This window comes from Ambystoma mexicanum, chromosome 4p, assembly GCF_040938575.1.
Source record: "Ambystoma mexicanum isolate Mex_15411 chromosome 4p, UKY_AmexF1_1, whole genome shotgun sequence".
Taxonomy (NCBI): domain Eukaryota; kingdom Metazoa; phylum Chordata; class Amphibia; order Caudata; family Ambystomatidae; genus Ambystoma; species Ambystoma mexicanum.
In genome coordinates, this window is record NC_090927.1 from 883,231,431 (window position 1) to 883,249,492 (window position 18,062).

The window sequence follows — 18,062 nt, forward strand, 5'->3', positions numbered from 1 at the left end:
CTTTGGGGCACATGGGCACAACAACTGCACTGTAACTTATCTTTCCTTTCCTTTTTTTCTACAATTCCATACAACGTCTGCCTTTGGAGCTAATCATGCTTCCCACTCAAGGCTCTTTTACAATGAGCATTCGCTTTCCGGAGACCATGCCAGAAAAAAAAGGATCCAGGCGGCAGCGTGTTTCGATTTTACCATGGGTTTCCGAATGTTGGTAGGGACGTTACGGTGAAGTTAGTATGATGTTTAAGGAGAGACGATGGTGCCATACACATGCTACACTGAATGCACAGAGGGCAACATACATTAAATGTGCATTTACAGACCCAAAGAAACATTTATATGTGCGATGTGTAATGAGGCAACGGTGCACGATGGCAGACTTTGTGTGCGATGGGTTAGCATACGTGGGTAGCTGGGATATCGTACGCAGTTTGGTGTCTTGCAGCATGAAGATGGTTGGGGGCTCTCGTTGATCAAAGAAAAGGAATTACTTCATACCTCCTTCAAACACTCTAAGGCTGGTGTGGTTTTCAAATGGTGTTTACATTACACAATAAGAAAGGAAATCAGAAGTTTGAAAGTTTAAGGAGTAAACTAAGGAGTAACCACATATGGCTGCCAAGCTATGTACTATGTTCTCCAGTTAAATCTGTGTTGTATACCTTCTTTTGAAATGGTGTACAACACAATAAAGATGACCTAATGCCCTAAACCATGACAGTGGCATGCAAGGAGACAAATATTGCAGCGAATAGGACTTAAGCCATGTGGATGCATCGTTCAGTTTGCATTGTTGTGATTGTGCAGATTATCGGCTAGGTTACTGTACTATAGTGCATTCAATGGGTCCACTTATTATAGGCTTAGGCAAATAGTGTATGTAGCAAAGAGGTTATCCATTGTGTGGAAGAAATGTCATGCAATGTGCACTGCACTAGCTAAGGGGTAGGTGGCTGTGTTATGTGTGCGGTTTTTGGTACGTGGATAGATGTTTGTATGCATGCTTGTACTGTGCAGCAGTAGTTGTGGGCAGGGTCTACAATATTGAATGCATGGCTGAAGCCCCTACACTGTACGGGGTGTAGTGAAGTGTGTAGGGAGTAGGCACACTGCACGTTGTGTAATATAGGTGTACATTGTAAATTGTGGCATTGCTATGTGGATTGCAGAAATATGTGCACAATTGAACTGTGGACATTACAGAGAGGTATGATACCAATAATTTCAGACATACTGTTTGGATTGTGGAGGGCCTGTGCTGTTTTTTGTGTATGGGATGTGAAATGTTGTACTAATCGTTCCTTATCCATTATCTGTGGGAAAAGAAAAGAGAACATAACATGTTGGTGCAGGTATTTCGTTACTTTGCAGTCCAATAAATTGCATATATTTATTTACTTTGTGGACCCTCATAACTAGTACTTCATAAGTACTAAGCTTTGAACAAGTGTACTGTGCAATGTGTGCAGTTGCTGTGTTTCTTTGCATAATCATTGGGTCCATGCTGGATTAAAAGAAAAACTTCAGAATTTCTTTGCTGCAATGGTACACAATGACTTCCAGTAATGTTTGCAGTGGTTATAGCAATTTTTAAGGTGTGCTCATGAAGTAGGAGTAAATGCAATGGTTTATGATTTCTGGTGTATACATGTTGGTAGTATGGGTGGCGTTGTATAGCAGTTGGTGTTTTACAAATGTTTACCTGCTTCCTTTTTGTAGCACTGATTTTTTATGTGTTTGGTTGCTGCCGGTGTTTTGCAAGTATTGTGCCATTGTATTGTGCGCCTGCAGAATTGTGAGGGTAGTTACGTACCTGTTGGCATACTGTAACTGTTCATACTTTGGAAGTGTTTGGGGATATGTTTGTCGCATAGTGGTTGTTGAAGGTTCAGTTGGATTGTTTTAATTCTGTAAGTAACATTGTAGTATTCAGGTTGCAGTTAGACACCAGGTGGCATATTCTAACTGTTTACAGTGTCCCATTCCAATAGTGTACATTTACAAGCTGCTGCATTCCTCTTGCTACTTTCACATTTGTGTACATTCAGAAGTGGTGGTGTACCATTATGGGTTTACGTAGTGACAGTTGCATATGTATTGCATTTGTATGAGTATTCTTAGACAGGTGGTGACTAATTTGCATACTTGCTGGTTTCAGAAGTTACTGAGGATTGGTTTGAACCCTCGTCCTTTCCCTTTTACGTATGATGTGGAAAATACTGCTAGTGTCATTTCTGTACACGTATTGTTTGTCTGAGTGTACTCATTGGGTTCATTGTCCAACACACACTTTAATGCATTTCTTGAATACTTGCTATATGCTAAGTTGCTTTAGGTCCACAGTGTGGAATGTAATTCTTTTTTTGTGTACTTACAAAGGTGCTGGTGGGTGCTGGGGAGTAGGGTATAGCAGGTTTGTACATCAATGATTACATTTTGGCTTTAAGAATATTAAGTAGGCATTTGCAAGATTTGCAGGTAATCTCTGTTTTGTAATGATGGAAGTATCATTGTATTCCCAGCATGACCATTGCTTTCTAATGTATACGGTATAGTGGCCTGCACTGGTTGTGTCACCTGTGTGGTTGATTATGGCTACTGTTATGAAGGTTTCTTGCCAAGTGATACCTGCCCATGTGTGAAGGCAGTCAGTTTGCAGTTCTTTTTGGTTCTATCTGCTTTGTATCTTAAGAGCATTACAATTACTTATTGACTATTTGAGTGTATATGTAGCATCAAGCGATTATCAGAATTGCACGACATACATAACATGCTATGGTTGGCATTTTGCACCAGTTGGTGAAATGGAATGGTGTCAGAGTTAGGTATTGATACATACACAAAGCATTCATAAGGGACTTGTTCCTGAATGACATGGTTGCAGAGACTGCATGCATGTTTCTACATGTAGGAAATCTGAAAGATTTCATTAATGAGTATAATGAGTATGTTTTTCCTTTCCAGTATTTGTAGTAAGTACATTAGAAATTCCTGCAGATCTTCTTGTCTGTTTAACGTGAAATTCACATTTCAAGCACAGTAGTCCAATTCTTGCCTTACTCCTGAGACACTGTAAATGTAAATGGACGAGCATTTGTAAACACAACTGGTCTGCGCCATTTGCATAAATGTTTTCAACAATTGCTGGCATTTGGAATAGAACATTCATTGTTAGATTTTCATAGCAATTCACACCTGTTGTATTAGAAAATTTGAATGGACCAGGTACTTCTGTGTCTGAGAACTTTGATGGAAGAGTGCATGGTTTGTTTGAAGAGGCACTTTTTTGTGTGTGGAGATGGGTATGTCTTGTCTTTTTTACTCCTTTTATCTGAGCATTTTGTTGTTGATGGAGTATGAGCTGATTTCAATTTCTTTGGTGGTACTCTTGCCAAATCATTTAGCTCGTCTGATTGAATGAGCTTTCTTTTGAAATCTTTGGGTTTCTGAGGAACAGGGTACATGTTCAGATGGGGTGTGTAGAGTGCATATAGTCTATTATACTCTATTATGCAAGGAATGTCTGCGCTGACTGCAGTTGCTTCAAAGTTCACTAGATATAGTTCTTCAAGTGTGCGTAGCCGTGACAGTGCTACGTGACTCATGCCTTCTTTAAAGACTATGCTGCCAATATCAATCAATGCTTGATCTCAGGTTAGACCTTGCGATTTATGAATAGTTAGTGCATAAGCTAGCGACAGAGAAAACTGTTCTCTGTGGACATACATGTCTTTGAAAAGAAGGAATCGAGCCGTTGTGCGTCTTATCTTTTTAACTTCTGAAAGTTTGTCAAACTGGATGTTGAAAAACCGAATGCTGTTGTCCTGTGGGTATGTCTGGAAGCCAACAACTGTACCAATTTTCTTTAAACCAGCTGTGTTGGAGAGTTTTCGAAGGTATTTAGTCGTGCTTTGGCTTGTTGACACATAGGTATTGTCCTACTGTGTATGTCCAGTTTGTCTTGGCGTGAATTTCCACTAGTGGTTGTTTTTCTTTTTGAGCATTGTTGCATTGAATTGTGCACAGCTTGCTAGAGTTGGCATAAAGGACATACAGGTGACATTTTTGTGAGCTAATTGTTCCATGACATCAGTCGCACATGTGTTACACCCTTACAGCTCAGGGATGCATCTAGTATTGAGGGTAGACTGTGCCTCCTTTGAAAGTACACCAATCCGTATGTTTTTTAAAATGTTTGTGTAGGTGAGGTCTGCAGACTGACACATGTTGCCAGAGATTTACATTCCTGATGCTTTCAAGACTCTTACGGCACACTTTGTGTCCTAAGGTTTTGAAGATAGTTTCCCCTTTCACATGGTGTTAATTGAAGGAGATCTTCGAAAACAATTACATGTTTTCCTCCAAACAGTTCTTCGTAGTCAGTTTTGAGGACCTCTTGCAATCTGAGGTGAATCAAAGCTAACATTAGGTTAGAAACCATTCTCACCTCATCTATGAAGAGCATTTTTACTTGTTTCAAAACTCTTTGTAGCTCCATAGCAGCTTCTGCTGAAAGTATATAGTACTCCAATTTGTTTTGGTGTTCTATTGGAAGGAGTAGCAATCAGTGTAGAGTGACTCCACCTATGTTGTAGGCAGCTAAAACTGTGGGGGCCGTTACAACAGCTGAAAGGTTGTTGTTTGTTCATTGTTGGAGGTATTTACTGATTTTCTTATTAAGATGTTTTCCCTGACCCATCTTCACCACTGGCATAAAGCAGTACAGGTTTGTAGCTGTCACAGGTACAAGTTTTACTTTCGTGCTGTATACCATGTTCAATTTTTTCTCTGACCTCTAGAAAAATGGTACGCTGCTTATTGTTTAGTACAGACTACTCTTCTGGAGATTGCTCATACTTAAACATTGTGATGGTTACTTCTGTCATGGCTAATTCTGCCTCATTTGCTATGAGTGGCTGTCCAAGTGGTTCTTGGCTGCCTGTTAGAGAAGGCTCACTGCTCTCAGAAGTGTATACATTTAGTTGTACTTGAAGTTCTTCTTCTTGTTGGCGTTCATTGTCCAATATGGTTTTGTACTGTGTAAAGTTTCCATCTAAAATTGTACTTTCGCTTGCATTGAAAGCATCTTCATAGTCGCGGGTGGCTAATAAATCTTCTTCTTTTCTACATTGTTTGAAAAGTTGCAGTAGAGCCATGTAGTAAAGTTCTTTCTGTTTAGGAGTTTTCAATGACAATTTTATATGATTATTAGGCTGCGTTTGGTAAGTTTCACCAGGCTGCCTTCACAACTTTCCACTCTGTATCTATCTTTTTTTCTCATCTGGTTTAATGTTATTTTTGTATTGGGCTATCTGGTACAGGCGCATAGCTTCTAAAGTAATACTCCTGTTCAGGTAGCATGTGTCCAGTAAGTGTTTCTTCAAAATGTCCTGGCTGTTGGGATTGTTTTTGGCTATTGTTTGTATCTCTTCATACAATTTCAGTACTCTTTTTCTGGATGCAGCAGGACCAAGGCTTTTCCACACCATATTTTCAGATTTCCCATATAAGGTGGTGCCGGTTAAATGGTCTACAGCTTCGTAGCAGCCACATTCTCTATGGGACAGCATTTTTATGCCAAAGCTGTACGATTTTTGTGCCAGTGTTTTTTCAGATGATATGTCATCCCAGAGGTCTTTGAGCTCTGTTTTGTCTGCTTTGGTTGAGTAGACTTTGACATATCGTGCAACTGCAGTGGAATTGTCTGAAATGTACTGTACATCAACATTAGCATTCCATAGGAGGGCAATTATTGCATTGTAGTCATTGATGTACTTTGATGCTTCGCTCCTTTTTATGCAGTATGTGTTCTTAGGAGATTTCCCTTTTACACTGTGTCGAACCCAAGACATGTCGCTGTTTACTTGCCCTGTTGCTGAAACTGGTCTAGGGGAACCAAAGCAGCATTTGGTGTAGTATTTGCCTCTGTTCTTATATTTGCACTGACAATACTTGCCACACTTGTGTCTTTGGAATTGCAAAATGTGTGCTTGTAGGTCACTATGTGTACTTTCTGAAGGGATTTCACAAGTGACATAGTTGTGAATGAACTGCAAAACAGTTTCATCACTCTCCTCACCAAATTTAGGAGCATTTTTAATCCACAAAAGCATGTGGATGTGTGGTGCTCCTCTGGATTGATATTCTTTTCTCCAAAAGAAGTGTTCCACTTTTCCGAGGTGAGGAAGTGCTTTATTGCAAATGAAGTTCAGCATGGCAAGGAAGCGATGATGGAAGTACTGTGAAACATTTACAGGATCAACAGAGCAGAGTTCTCCTGGTGTTATCAAGTCTACAACTGTTTTGATTTGTTTGCTATGCGTAGGAAAGTGTGCAAATCTTCCCATGCATACTCTGCACAACTTAAAGTGACAAACCATGTGGGTGGGCCAAGGTTACATAGCATACACTGTACATCTGCATGCCTTCGGAACCAGTACTCTTTCATACCATGCATGTTTGCCAAGAGATTTGTAATACTTGACTGTCAAACTTCATCCTTGTCTTGCACCTTTTGAAGTAGCTGTGTAGCGGACTTTTTTTGAAAATGGGAACCTGTTTTCAATGTGTGTGTGCAATTCCATAGTATAGTGTTGCAAGTTCACTTTTAAAGAGGAGGTGGAATATGTACTCCACGTTCTGTCCAAATCTAGGGTCTTCAGAACACATTCGTAAACAGCGGTATTCTAATGCTGTTATTTGTGTGCATCTTTCATCATATCTTCCACCTTTTCTCGTCAGGAAGAGTAGAGAGGAAAGGCTCATGCTTTTACACTTTTTTCCCATATACTGATTGGCGAACCTTTGGCTTTCCGCATTTGATTTGTTTTTAGTGCATTGTCTATGGTCTCTTTGGAGTGCAGTGTGTGAATTGTATAGTGATCTAAAATATACAGGCTGCAGTAGGAGCTAGACCTTGAAATCGGACAGTTGTTGAGGAGTCCTGAATTATTTCAGTGGTTTCTCACAGTTTTTCTTCAACATTTATTTCCTTGTAGTATTCATTGTTTTTAAAGGTATTGCAATGCTTCCCTAACTTTGTTTAAGTCCACTAGTTGCTGCCACATTTTTTTGTCTTTCGTAGGTACATCATTTACCAGGATAATCAAAGATTCTTGTATTGGTCTTTGCACTCATAGAGTGTCTACATTTTCTTTCAGATCTAATGGGAAATAAACTACTTTGCCACAAATGCCTCTCAGTAATCAGTGGGATGCAATTTTGCAGTTTTCGGTTGAGGGTGTATTGTTCCTTGAAATGGGTGGACTGTTTGAATTATAATGCTCTTTACAAATTAAGCTGCTGCAGTTCGTTTGGCAGTCAAAATACTTCAAAATTATTACTGATCGCCCATGAAGGCATTTGGTTATATCCAGTTTTGCAGTGCAGTATGTGCACAGTATGGAGGTGTTAGTAATTTCATATTTGTTTTCAGCTATAGGGTAAAGAGCTAATTTGAACCATTGGGATTCCTCATTGTCTTCTATTTTCTGCATTATGCCTATAGTTTTGGTGCTCTTTCTATAGAAAGTTCTGCGACAACACACACATAATAGGTTTGGCATTTCAGCAGATGTGCTTTTGAACTTTTGTATTTCTTTTTTGTAAGTGTGACATAAAAAGTTGACATCTGCAATGTTGTCAGTACTGTTATCTAAAAATGCTGGAGTTTGTAAGTGCTCTTTAGTTGCACAATATTTCCTTTGGATGCGCTCTATTTCTTCGAGCACTTGTTTGGCTGTACCATGTAGGAGAATATCATTTAAATGTTGCAGTGCTAAAGCTGGACTTTTTGCATAGTACAGTTTGTAAACTATATTTCTGACAGTTGAATGATGGGTTGCTAACATTTTGATACGGTGGAAGGTGTTTTTCCAAGCAGGCCCAGATATACAGGCTAAGGAATGTCCTCATATTCCTGTGTAGTTGTGCACTGGACAGAAGTCCATAGTTTGTAGTATTTTAATTTTTATTTTCTCGTTGCCTTTCACATAGTGATTGAGGAACTGCTGCAACGATTTGATTAAGCATTGGCGAACGTTACACATTGATGTGCAGGGCCATTTGTAGGTCAGGCGCGTTGGTGTGGTGGAATCGGGAGTGACATCTAAGTTTGATGGGGATATTTCTGAAAGCAGTGTTTCTTCTTCCATTATGGTAGTGTGTAACTTTTCATATCCTCGTCCACTCCGATGTAAGGCATTTTGGTTTGTTTGCTCTTTTTTGTATGATTCTTCATTGAAGTATGGCTCTGTGTTTGTGGTGTGACTCCACTCACTTGTACAAATGTGGCCAAAGGTGTCTATGCTGATATTGCGTTTGTTTCGAAGTATTGCTTGTAGTTTACCAATTAATGTTGTTAGCGGTTTCATTCTGTTTAAAATTACTGTAAACAATTTCCGTTTAACAATCATTGCACTGTCTACAAGAGCTTCCATGATTACTTTTCTGTGGTAATCTTTGAGGGTTTAGAGGGATTTCTCCCGTCTATTTATAAGATTCTGAAGGACTCTGTGGTGTTACATTTCTTGTAAAATACATTTTTTGGAATGCTTGGTTACATTACGATTTGTATGTACTCTGTTAGCAGTAGTATGAGTTGCACTGTTTTTAGTGCTTTTCTTTTCATTGTCACATTTTGACAGATTAATTATACTTTACTTTCTTTAATGGTAGATGCATCAGTTTTGCTTAATGACTGTATTGGCTCTTCTCTTTCAACTTTCTGCAGAAGTTCTGCTTGCAGTGGATGGCTACTTTCAATGCGATTAGGTTGCGTGGCTCTATTTCTGTGTTGCTTTCTACAGAGTTGCAGTTTGGTAGGCATTGTGTAGTAGCTCTTGGAGGAGAAAGGGAAGTGTGTGTGTGCAGATTTTCAAATGTATATGTGTGCAATGTGCATAAGTGGTTGAATAAGAGGGTAGGCATATAAATGGAAGTGTGTCACTGTGTAATGGGCTCTAACTTTCGGCTGGGGAATGTATTGTACAATGTGGGGATTAGTCTAATGTTGGTGACATAATAAACACTGAGCACCTGTAGAGGTGTCATGAGTAACAATGAAGTACATACTGGTGGGTTGCCGCAAATCTATATTATACAATACAAGAATAGTGCACTCTCCCAGTAAGGCGTAAAACACTACGATGGTATTGTACTTACTTTGTTGCTTGGTGAGAGTAGGTGAATCACAGGCTGTATTTTAAAGTGCCCACATCAGTGGCTTTCAGGAGAGAGGTGGCTACTGCACCTGTATAAGATGATGGTAAGAAAATATGTTGGCTAATGGCATAGTGATTGCATTTGTACAATACATTCTTTAAAAGTGCAGGGGGATGTATTGACAGGAAGAGAAAGTGTGTGTGTATAAATGGATGGATTACTATATGAATGGATACTTGGGAGCATAAGCATGTTTGGTAAGGGGGTAAGTGGGTTATTTTCAAGTGTATTGTATGGCATCCTATTTAGAGAGTATGTCTATTAGTGTGGGAGTATTTATTTTGAAAATGAAGTACTTCTTATTGTGATGGATGACAAAAAGGTTTGGAAATATGTACAGAATGCAAAGTTTTTGTGTCTGCATTTGCATATACTTTTCCACATAAGTATGCTTGCTACATGAGTGTAGCCATTGTTTGCATTCTTTAATTTCCTTATGTGCATTTATGAATGGTACTGTTGTCAATGCAAACATACATTTTTTTCTTTTTTAAGTAATGTTGCAGTCTATAAAGTCTGAAGGTTAAGTGTCAGGAAACTGTTGTTATGCATGCAATGTATGCACTTGGCTTAGTTTGGTGAGATACACTGACTGATCCTTTTCTGTATGATTTGTACAAATTTCATAGACGGTGTGTTAATGGGGGAAAGCATCATAAAATTGACAGAATGAAATAACAGAGTAACTGTTTGCATATAACAGTGGCTGCTATGGGCAAATGCCAACTTTGCCAGCACCTACCACTGTAGGAGCCATTTAATGATAGGTGATGGGAGAAATAATAGTATGCATTTTCAGTATGTTATGGAGATTCAGTGCCAGGTATCCTGTTGCGATGGACTTACAACACAGTTGCAAATGTGCTGTACAAAAAGAAGAGATTCCTGCAGGTCGTGGTGATGGGTGGTGATGCCGATGAATGTGGATGTAGAACTCGTAGATGGATTTACAGTACTTTCCAGTGGTAAGTGCTTTTGATTCACAGGACACTTGAACTCTGCATGTTTAGCGGTTAGTATGGACTGTTCAACGAGATGATAGCGTTAGATGCAGAAATCTTGGATGTAATTGGTGGATGCGGGAGTGCTGGAAAAAGACTACTGGAAAGGGAAGAAGGACTGCCCCTGTTTTACTGGGGCAAGGCCCTCCCGGTAGTTGGGAAAGTGCACGTGCTACATGCTCTCCTTCTTAATATGCTTGCCATGAAAATGGAACAATAGATTGTCAAATCAGGTGTATGCCTGCTCTTCTGTTCCATGCTGGGATGTTCTTCTGTGCCCATGAGAACCTTAATGCTTCTAATCTGATGTTTTTCAGTGGAGATGATATTTTTTTTCTTTCCCCTATTGAAATTAGTCTTGTGTTCCACAATGTAAAATGCAGTTTGCAGAAGCTAGTGCAATAATGTACGGAGGAAAAGCAGAGAGCAATCCCCAACAAATACCAAACAAAAAGGTGTCACTTTACAACAAAAAACAACACTTTTCACAACTACCAACAAAGAGGGGAATCTCTATCCTGCTTCAAATGTGTTTGCGCACCCACCCACACAGAGCAATATGTTTGCGAAAGCAGCAGCATTTGGAGGTACGCACGTGCTACATCTGGGTCTTTTCAGGGTCGCTGGCATGGAAATGGGACTGTGCAGGAGTTGGGATTGGTCAATAAGATTTCCTGGGTGTTGTGTGTAACAACAGATTGTGCCAGAAGGTGTGTTTGCAAATAAGACTGCACATGGCTACTGGCATCAGTGTGCTGTTTAGTAGGCGGAATATATGGCTTTTGGGCGACTCTTGGATACATTGGCTAAAAGTTTACGACAAACGATGTGCACTGGCTGCTCACCCTGAGTTCTATAATGTCGATGTCCACTGGTATGGAATACGTGGGATGAAGTGGCTGCATGTGGGTCCTCTTTGTGCCAGTTTGGTGATACTCGATCATCCAGACATGATTATTGTTCATTGTGGAGGGAACAGTTTAGGACATGTTAGCAGCATCTCACTGCAGTTTGTAATGAAGGAGACATTTTGCTAACTCATGGCAATGTTTCCAAAGTCACACATCATTTTTTCTCACATTTCCCAGAGAAGGATGTGGTTGCATTCTTCCTCATGTGGGCCACAAATGGAGAAAGAGTGGTGCAATGTGTACAAGGCTGTTTGCAACTTTTTGTGAGACATTGCCATGTTCTCCTTCCAGAATGATAAAATTACGATTCGTAGTAGCAACATTTTTCATTTAGATGGAGTTCATCTGACTGATGCTGGCAATTGGCTGTTTTTGGATAACATCCCAAATGCAGTGCAGCGCTTCCTGCAAGTTAAGCAAGCATTTCCCCTGTGGGTGTTCACCACTTCTAACCTTTCAAACACAAACCACACAAAAAGGCTCTTTTCAGAGTCGCAACTTTATTTTGGGAATGTGTACAATGTTTTTTGACATGCAGCCCATTGTTCACCACCCTGTACGTGGCTCTTATAGACTGCGGGACCGCCTGCATGCTTTTATTGAAATTCTATTTTTAAACAGTGCAAGGTGGCCTTTTTGTCTTTTTGTCTCCCCCCCCCCACCCTTTTGGTTGTGGTGCATTTTTCCTGTTGTTCTAAGACATGCCACAGAAGGAAAGGAAAGGAATGGAAAGGAGGTTTGGCAAAACGTACCAACCGCAGGAATAAGAAACTGCAAGTGGATAGCAGAAGTTGTTGGGTGGACCTTACTTGGGTAGGGGGCACTCTTTAGCATGCTCCCGGACCGAAGCCTCGAAAGCACTTCAAAGTTGTTAGCCCCTGCAGAGTACCGCATCGCAGTATATGCACAATACAGTGGCCTTTGAAAGGTACACGTCTGCTGCGGTGCGTATGGCCTGCAACGCTGGTTTCGGGATGCGCTGGCCCACTGGAGTGTCCCTAGTTGTGGCAGGAGCAGATGAGGATGCTGCAGAGCAAATGAACCTACTGCCTTGTTCGAAGGGGACAACCCTCCGAACAGCTGCTTTGTGGTTCAATTTCAGGTGCTCCCACAGGGAGGTGATGCCCTAGCTGTACAGCTAGGTTTTCCGCAACTCATTTCACCTGGATGGCACATGATTTGGGCACATCTGGTAAATAGTTTCCACACCCACGACTCACGCTGGCTGCAGGCAATGGGGAATCGCTCTACTTCATTCTCGTTTCCTTCTTGACCTCCATCTACATTATCACACCTGTTCCCTTGTCCAGGCTCATCAGAAGGAGGTGGTTGTGGTAGTGGGGAGGGTGTGGGTGCTGCTGAGTCAGAGGTAGTAGCAGCAGCTGTGTTGGCCATTATTTGGAAAGGTAGTTTCGAGGCACAGAATTTGTGCAGAAATTGCTTTCTGACCAAGCAGTGTGCACCGCTGCTCTGTTCTGGAAAGCCAAACACGAATTTCAGCGCAGCTGTGGGATGCAGCCTTTTATAGGACTGTTGTAGAGCATGTGCAACCGGAAAGTGGCCCTAAATCTTTCCCAAAAATAAGTAGATGCAGAAGGGAGAGTGTAGGACCTCTGTAAGGGTGGACTTTCACAGTAACACTGCATACATTGCAGAAAATAGTACTTTATTGATGTGCATGGGCTTGGATTGTGTCCGCCAAATAAGGGCCCACATGCAGCGTGGTTCTGTTCCCATGGTGACGTCGCCATTGTTCTCCATTGGGACGGCTCTCCACGGGACGCATAGTGGCCAGAATATTTTGTGCCCATGTGCATAGGTGTCCTACGGATACCCCTGTGATCCCCGGACTACTTAAAAGATACAGCATACGTTCCCCAAACATTTCTAAACAAGCTAGGTGTTTGAATGGTACAGTAGGTGGGATGCTCACGTGCAAAGGAACCCACTGGACGTAGGTGAGCGATTCCACCTACTGAAAGTACATCACACTTTTCTTTGCATATCTTGGCTAGGGGCAGTGTTACCAGGCAACAGAGGAAGAGATAGGCATGTGCGACCGACAAACGTACGGTCCTACAACTACTTACTGCTAGTTCTGTGGATGCGGACATGCGACCCGTAGTGGTATCCTATGGATGCTTTATTGTGATTGCACATAGGCCAGCCAGGTGTGGCGGTCGTAGGACTCCATTTTCCTCACTTGCGATCATCCCCACCAGTACTGTGCCCCTCAGAGTTCCAATGGCATTGTTAAAACAAAAGAGAAGGCACATATAAATTCAGCAACAATTTACATATCAACCTTTATTTACACACATTTAAAGCCGGCATTAGGAAATGGAAGTGGGACCAGAAATGGATACATACACCAGCGATTTTGGCATTTCTACAAGTTGGTTGTGTGGGGAGGAAGGGATTGAGGTCTCATCAAAGCGTCTCTCATGACACAGAATTAGCACGGATGGCGTGCTGGAAAATGGGCAAGGGGCATGTGAAGGTGGGGCAGTGGTATCTTATTTTCCCCATAATATGTCCTTGTATGAAATCTTTCAAGGTGGCAAAATTGTTCAGCAATTCATCAATTTCGGGGTGCAGGCAGTTCAGTTTGCTATTTACAGCATTTCCTTCAGTTCCTGTGGCCATATGTTGCTGTGGAAGAGATGCCGCTTGTGGTGTCCTCCTTTCTATTGCTGTATGTTCTGTTAAAGAAAAAGAAATGTGTTTGGTATACAGGAAGTAATCTATTGTAATTGTGTTACTTTTCACACTGCGTTCCCTACCTATGGGGTTACTATGGTCACTCGTTTCATCATGTGGGAAATTCTTTTCCAGCCACTCTAGCGTGCTTGCAGTTGTGTAATTCTTTTACTTTTCACACTGCCGTGCCTACCAATGTGTTTATCATCCTCACTCATTTTGTCATGCAGGAAATTCTCTTCCACCCATTCCAGGGTGTTTGCCATTGCTGCGCTCACAAACAAAAAATCATGCTTTCCTACTATTGTACCGAGCAATCTTTGATGATTAGTGTCATCTCTGACATTTTATTTTTGTTGCAGCTAAAAATAACTTCTTTATGTCTATCGATAAATGTGATACTTACATTTGTTTGAATAAGTACAATATGTTGTATCTTATGTATTATCATTGCGTTTTTAATACATCTTAAGATGTTTTATGATGAATTTACAATAATAATATTTCATGATTGAATTTATATGTATGGGAAGCATTGTATGACATTACACACACACACATCCGTCAACACTTCACTAAGGGGAAAACAATGAAAGTCATTGATGATTTGTACACACATTTAAAACGTGCTACTTTAGGAATTATAACTTGTGGACAGGAACCTTGGCAGCAATGTGGCTTTCACAATGACAATGGCTTGGCTTCTGTGCTAGAGTTGGCCATGGCTGCACGCTCTGATGCACATAGAAAACTGTCGGCCTGGCTCTTGTTCCCAAGGTGTGCAAAAAACCTAAAGCTAAGGTGGCGAGAACCATGGTTTCTTATTTCTCATTTACCATGCTTTTACAGCGAGTGCGATACATACATATAACTGCCTCTCCCAGCAGGAGTATTTAAGACAAAAACAGTGACAAAAACAGTGTCTTAATTCAAAGAGGACAATGACCGAGAATAAACAGTGCCGCACAAGCATGAGCATTTCCATATGCCATTTACCATACGCCTGTAAAAACGCTGTCTGGAGAGTCAATTGGAACGTACACGTTATTTACATTTGCAAGAGAAAAGAAACATCGGACGTTGAATAGTCAATTGCGTATTTGACGTTTACAAGTAGCTGAATCAACGCCTTTATTAGTTACGATTTATGATATATTTTCCATGTGCTATGGTTTAAACACAATACAGTATATCACAAAGGGAATTCAGTGGAGGTGTGAAGATGTCACTGCCTGGGGGTGTTCTGATTTACCAGATGGACGCCAGCATATTACAGAGGACCAGAGAGTACTTATTCGTGCGCTTACGTGACCCAATTTAAGGAGTGAAATTTCACTTCGCTTCAACTATGCAAAGAACATCATATCCCCGTGCATTCAAGACATTTTTGAAGGCCTGCTATCCTCATTAGCAAGCAGCCATGCAGCTCCCCTGATGGGTCATTTGAGGAACATAAATTACAGAGATAGAGTGAAATAAATTAAAACCGCTTTCAAAGAGAGCAGACGCGACTTTCACAGCACAGTGCTGAGAAAGCAGCCGAATAAAGCTACAGTAATGGGGGACTGGGCTGACTCACCTGCACTTCAGACTTAAAGTTGCAATGTGTGTAGAATCCCTACGGCTTTTTCCTCTGAGTTGTTTTGATGGTGAACAATTTAGAATTAGGACTGTACACACCGTCTCACAGAAGATATCCAAACATAGAAAAATCTGAGACGTTTAGGGCTACCTTTAGTTTTGGGATTAAAAATAAGAATTACCAACCTTGGTAATAATGTCAGACTTCACTGTGTTGTCAACGGCCATTTTGTAGATGACAAAATGAGCAGCATAGTAGAAACATGGATTACACTAGCAGTGTCCTGAAGAATAGATTATAAAATCAAAACGAACTTTTACATAAATAGAATGAGGCCAGGCTTTATCAAGAGCGGACCAGAGCCAGTAGTCCCCCTGAGGGGGGCCGTGGCCTTTGTGAGGGCCCCCAATTAGAGTTCTCCCTTGTTCCAGCATGTTTACTCATTAGCACACATTTGTCTCAAGTCATGCCTCCATTATCAGATGCCCGCCAGTGTATAAACCATTCACCAGATCAGTGAAACAAAAAAGATCTTGAAGTGGTACAAGGCCCAGTGTTGTGTAATCTTAATAGGAAGCATTGTGCCCAACAACCATGACTCAGCAACAAGACGTTGCGAAGAACAAGCAACTCAGAGAAAGACAGAGAGGCTGTGGCAACCCTATGGTATGGCGCCACATTGTTAAGCACAGAGAAGGCAGTGGTCACATGCAAGCAGCTTGGAGACCCGACAGGGCAGCTGAGGGAAGACCAGCAAACTTGTGCAAGGAAGCAGAGACAGAGACACCCTACACCCACAGGGACATTCAAAGGGGATTGTGAACCTCACCCTTCCATACTTACTTGTGGGGTCCAAGAGCCAGAGCCCCACAATACGAACTTGGGCATTTGGCATCCTAGTTAGCCATGGCAGTTCTGCCACACATCAGCACATAGAAAGTGGATGAAACTTCACATATGGGGAGGGGAAGACAAAACACGATTGGCAAGGCTAAGGGACCTACTCCAAGGAGTGGGGTGGTGTCAGATAGAGGTGTGGGTTATTTGAGTGATGCCAGAGGTGGAGTATGACCAAGAGACCACCAGGACCGAGGAATGAGCTGAAGACTGTGGAGGCAATTTCTCGAGTAGGTGCAGTACTGCCTAGAGAGTGGAAGTGTTACTGTGTTTAGATTGTGCATGTTTAAGTGATGAGTGTGTTTCTAGAGATTAGGGGAAGGAGTAGTTTTTAGGCCGATGGCACTGAGTGAAAGGAGAGTGTTTGTGTAGTAGTAGTAGTGTGGGGGATGGAGCAGTACTGGGGATGAGGGGAATTGGAGCATAGAGAAGGGAGCATCCGATTATGGGAAGGAGGAGTAACATCAAATGGTTGATGTGAGATCTAGGAGGGATAAGGGATTGGTGGGAAGAGTCAGTAAGAGGGGAAGAGAGGAAAAGTAAAAAAGGGAGAGCCCCATACTTTTCCCTATGCCTTCTGCTGCATGCTCATTGGCCCATGTCTCTATTCTCGGAATCCCTTGCAGCTCTCTGTGGGGCTTTTGTGATCCTCTCTCTTCCTCCCATCGCTCTCTTGCTTCGATGGGTATCATACTTCTTTTAACAATACCATCTATTTTGTCATCTCTATGTCCCCTACTCCTTCTAATTTTTTCTTACCTTCTCATTTCCCTGATCTCTTCTTCCTCTCGCCTTCTTTGTAACGTATGTTCTTTTAATCTTTGGACTTCTAGTTCTTCATGTTTCTTCTCTGCCATTCTCTCTTTTCTGTTCTTCATAGCTTCTCTTTTCTTTCTCTTCCTTTCCTCTGGCTTCACTGTATGTCCTTTCTTGTTCCTTTTCCTTCTTTTCTCTTTCCACTCTTTCTTCTCTCTCTTTAATATCATCAATGCCTTTTCTATCTAATTTAAGCAATATATGTCACCCCCTCCACTCCTTTTGTACTACTGTCATTCCACTTGCTTTGTCTTCTGGCTTCATCCTCTATTTATATCTGTCTGTCCTTTCTCTTATCACGCTCTTTATGTTCATTGCGTGTTGGCATATATTTATGTTCTTTATTCTTACTTTCTTCCATGCTGTCTTTGCTATTATAAGCAGGAGGTTCATATGTTGGTATGTTGGTTTAACATACCCTGCCACTGCTTTTAATTCCTTTAGAGGATAGATCTACTGTTTATCTTCTATCGCACTACCATTTTTAGGAGGAGAAAGAGGAGCTCAGGGCAATACTTCCTCCTCTTTATGTTGATTAAGCATCCAAGCCTTCTCGGCCAGATTTTCTTTCTCACTTTGGTACATCGTCCATGATTCTAAAACAGTTAACCTTTTCTGTAGCTTCTTCCCATGTATGTAGCATGCATGTATGTTGTCATGTGTTGCAGCACTGCCTTTGATAATGACCCTTCTTGAGTCCACGGCATAAGTGTTTTATTAGTTGTGCCTTTCAATAGATCTAAAAGGAGACTGTCCCCCATAATGACAAGTTGTTTTTAACTGTCTATACTGGGTTTTCTCATTTATAATGTAATTAATTTATCACACTTCAACAATCACTTTGGCCAGCAACATCAATCCCCGCCCATCTCCAACATTCCAATTTCTCCAACCAATTTTCAAATTTGTACAGTGGCATCCATGTTAACTCTT